Source organism: Athene cunicularia, assembly GCF_003259725.1.
Source record: "Athene cunicularia isolate RWA chromosome 6 unlocalized genomic scaffold, athCun1 chr6_part1, whole genome shotgun sequence".
NCBI classification, from domain to species: Eukaryota; Metazoa; Chordata; class Aves; order Strigiformes; family Strigidae; genus Athene; species Athene cunicularia.
Window position 1 is genome coordinate 12,755,710 of NW_020799105.1, and position 4,661 is coordinate 12,760,370.

A 4,661-nucleotide genomic window follows, 5' to 3' on the forward strand; every position below is an offset into this window, starting at 1 on the left:
GAACAGAGGGAGTGGGAAAGGGCAACACATGTAAGAGGCATTGCATGATTTGTTTTGTATTTACACCTGCAAGATTCATCTTGCCTGGGCTGGAAAATTTCACCCTTGCTGTGCAAAGTTTTGCCCTTGGAGTATTTCACCTCCAGCTCCTTTGGTTCCCTGAAGTCTAATGTAAAAGAGCTTGAGAAAGCAGTTCTGTGAGGACAAGTTTTGTAAATAAATCCCATTTCCTATAGGCTGGCTCTGTAGCAGGAGGCAGGGAAGTTTTGGGCTGAGAAGGGGTGCATGTGGAGTCAGTCCTGGGAGGGGATCAGGGACTTCTCTCTGTGACCCTGGGAGCCTTTCCAAGCCCAGGCTGAGACTTTGTGCGGGCACACGCGGTGGGGGACATTGTCTCATGGATGGGTGGCATATCCCTGCCTGCCAGTCTCACCAGCCCAGAAGGTTGCTTTTGGACCTTGCTGCCCTTCACTGCCTTCTCTGAAGGACTTTCGACAGGGTCATAAAAGGGTGTTTCTCTGTTAGACTAATATTTACATCACAAACATACTGGTGCGTTTGCTTGGTTACAAACATCAGTGCATTCAAGTGAGAGGCTTTTCTCAGGAAGGGTGGGATGGGAAGTACAGAGGTTATTCTCTCCTGTCACGCTATTTGCTAAGAAATTACACCTCTATGCCAAGGGAACATTATTAAGATTACAAAGTCAAGCTCTCAAAAGCTCTCACACGCTGGAGTGGAAGCTGTCTGTCTAACCTTCATTTGTACTCTGGTGCTGGGGCTTGTCTGATTATTTACCTCTTTGGTTTCACAGACCTCCTGCTTGTGCCGTTTCCAGAAAGCATTGAATGAAGATTGTTAGAGCGAATTAACCTGTTGCTTGTAAGATCCTTGCTTAACTTTTTACAGAAATTCGAAATACGCTGCTCTAGCTCAGGCAGAGGCGCATCACCTCTTCCTACAGGAATACTGTGAATACAAATGTGGTATTTACTCAACAGTCACATGTTAAAGGGAAGATGCCATAAAAATGCTGATGATTCCATCTGGTAATTTCATTTTTCAGTGCAGAGTTTGGATATTGCCTATGACAAAGGATGAATGAGCTACTTTATATAATATAAAAACCAGTATTGCCTCTAGCTCTGTATGGAAGAATACTATGCTTTTGTCACTAATGGCTGTTGTAGTCCTTATCACATGGGATGATACTGTTTGAAGTTTCCAAACATTTAACAGCCACAGAACTGGTCTTGAAATAACAGATTTTTTGGTTCTGACATGCTGCTGTTGTGCTGTGCCTCCAGCCAGAGTAAAAATATTCACATGAGACTAAAAAATATCTTTTCTTGAAGATAGAAACTGTAGTTTTCTCTCTGGTTCTTATGCTTGTTCTGAAAAGCAAAAGTCAGCTTCATCAGGTGAATGTTACCAATCAGCATTTCTTTGTTTTTTTAAGTGACAGTGTTTCTTCTAGTGAGATGCTTTTTTCTTAATTTTCCATTACGTATGGATAGGCCTAAGATTCCTTTGAATCTTGTGCTTGAAGAGTTAGTCTGAAATGGCAGTGAGAGGCTAAGCTGCTAATACTAATTTATCATATAAACGAAGGTGAGGACTGGAAGCATTTGAAGGTGTAGTTGACATCATGCACAGCATGATACTTTTCCCTTGGGAATGGGCTTTGGGCAGATTCCAGGGGTATTGCCCCAAAGCAGGCACAGGTTTTCTGTATCATCTAAAAGCTACTTTTCAGAAATGCTGGTTAGCCCAATGCATGCTTTATTGCAAGGCACATCTTAATTGAATTCTTTCATTTCCAGTTTCTGCTACCTTGTACTGACCCAGAAGGTTTTTGCAATATATTATCCCAAAAGTATTCAAGGAGGAGGGGCCACTCTTGGCTTTTGAGGCATTCATTTCTTTCCTGACACCTTCATGCACTGAGTCACTGTCTTTGAAGATAAATCCAACATCCAGTGGGGGCTTGCAAGCATTTGCATTCTGATGGAAAAACGTCATGCACCTTGGCCTGAGGTCAGTTCATTTCCTTGCCTTGGAAATCCTACTTATTGCTCAGCCTCTTGCCTCTCTCCAACACTGCAGACAGTTGCTCAGGGAGCTTATGATAAAACGCTGAGCACTGGCAGGGTCAGAGTTAAGCTTGGAATGTCTGTGGCAGCTTTGGCTTTGGGTGAACAGGGATCACAGCCCCCAAGCAGTGACATGAGACCTCGGGCTCTCCTACCACTGCTATGTCTCCTTCACCAAATCAATCCACATTCTGGACATCCATTACAACACCTTGCTGATGTCTTCATTGCCCTACCAAGAGGCAGCCTTTACCACTGCGCCGCTGCGGCTCCTGTCACTAAAGCAAACGCAACTGATGTCTCATTTAAGCTGAGTGCAAATGTGAGGTGGATAATCAGCCTAAAGATTTTCCCTGTCCTTAAATTCCCCTTCCTGCTGTGTCTGCAGAGAATTGTACCGGGATAATTGAGTGCTTGGGCTAGTGGTTGTGGTGACGTAGTTTGTAGGTGAATGGTGATGTTGATTTTAAGAATTTCAGCCAGAATTTTGAATTTTCTTTGACTTACACATTGAGATTTGGCTTTCATCCAGAGCTGCAGCTTTATAATTATCCTTAATAATGACATAACTCATTATATTCTCAAATGGCTGCATAAGTGTCAACTAATCAGCATACCTTTTGCCAGGGAGTATCTGTATCATTGCATTACAGATAAAGAATTGAAAGCGAGACATGTCTTTAGTCTAAGCCCCCTCCGTTAATGGCAATAAATTAATGTTAAAAGCAAGCATAAAATGCAGGATTTCCTAGCTCTGATTCCTGTTCATTGTGCACTAGCACATGCTGGTGAGATCTCTTGGATGTTTTCCTGTTGAGAACATCATTTTTCCTCTGGAGTTAGAGTGGCAGAGGTTCCAGGAAGAAATATGTTTTCTGTACAGGTAAAGTTTTCCCTTTAATAGCAGTCAGTGACTCATGCTGAAAAAAAGACCTGAGAATATGTTCCTCTAAATTCTTCTATCTTCCTAGATGATCTGCAGCTGTTTGCTGAGAGCTACTGTACTGAGTGAAAAAGGACAATTTCTGGTTAATTTGTTTGTTACCATAAAGTCAAGTGCAAGTAGTAATATAGAAATTGATGGCACGTTTTCAAACATAAAAAGCATTAAGAGAAGATTCCACATCCCTGGCAAATATCAGATTGATTTCCACAGCTCCTCCCTTTTCTCCATACTGATATTCAAGGAAACTTTTTGGACTGTTTCTTGGCGGGATGTGTCTACCTGCAGCACTGTTAAAGTCAGTGAAACCCCCACCAAGAGAGGTTGTTTTGTCATCCTTAGGAACAGTAATCTCCAGTTCTCCATAGAGCCAAATCCAGTCCCAAAAGAGTTTTAGCTACATGAGGCTCACATGAACTGAAATTTCATTTTCCTGGCCTGGCCTGTGCATGTGTATAATCTTATTCTTGATCTCCATGAGATGGATTTTTCATTCTATCTTTCTTCCCTGTCTCTTTGTACCTTTTTTCTGTGTCTCCTCCTGTGTCCTGCAGAGCTGGCTTTACCTGTCAGGGTTCCTTGGAGATATCTCTGCTGCTTTCCATCAGTTGGGGTGGAATGGGCTGTTTGGCCATGTTGGGATGTCTTTTCCCAGATCATGGTGGGTCTCCGGCGTGCTCCTTGCTGACTTCTAGCCTTCTGACCAGGACACCAGGGAAGCAATGAAGGTGCTCATGACCCCTCAGCTTCATACCCAAACCCACTGCCCAATGCCTAGGGCTGAGGGTTTTATCCTGGGAGGGGTGGGAGAGGTGCCCTGATGTCTTCTCAAGGCTGCTTAGAATCTATCTACAGAAGTCATCTGCAGCCTCAGTGTCCTACTCTTCTGGTTAATAGGTATATTTAGCAAGATCAGATGCTGCCTCAAAATACTCCTGCAGCAGATTCCTCCTGGCTTGGATAGCAGCACTGCTGCCTGGCCAGAGTTTGCTGGACGCTGTTCACGAATGGGAATGGATTTAGGGGCTGGGTTTCTGTTGGGTCCAGCCCTAATAACTTTGTCAGTGATTTAGAAGGGAGCACAAATGGTGATGATATTGATTTTTATGCTTATTTTTATGCGTATTGTCAAGGGCAAAGAAATACCCCCAAGGGGACCTAGAGGGTATTGTCAGAGAGAATTGTAAAATAGGAACAGAGTTGTAGATAGGTTTTCTCTATGTCTAGAGCAAATCAGAAACATGAAGGACTGAAGAGGAATTTGGAAGAGGGCAAGGTCTGAAACAGACTTGGAGGTGATAAGACCAAATCAGGAATAAGTTCCAGCACAACATGGCTGTGAAGGGAAGATTTGCCATATGGCAAATAATCCTTGAGGAATTATCATGGAACGGGTCAGATATAGGATGTTTGACTACCATGGATGGCTCTGTTGGGCAGCGTCCCCCAGGAGCTGCTCCACAGCAGTGGGGGAAGTTCAGGAGGGGGGTGCTGGACTTTTTCTGAAAAAAAGGGCAATTTTTTAATCAATTGAAATTGTTTATAATTTTCTGCCAAACAGGATGACTCATTCTGGCAGTCTACCCTCTCCACCCTCCCCCTCAGACAAACAAACAAAGCCAATA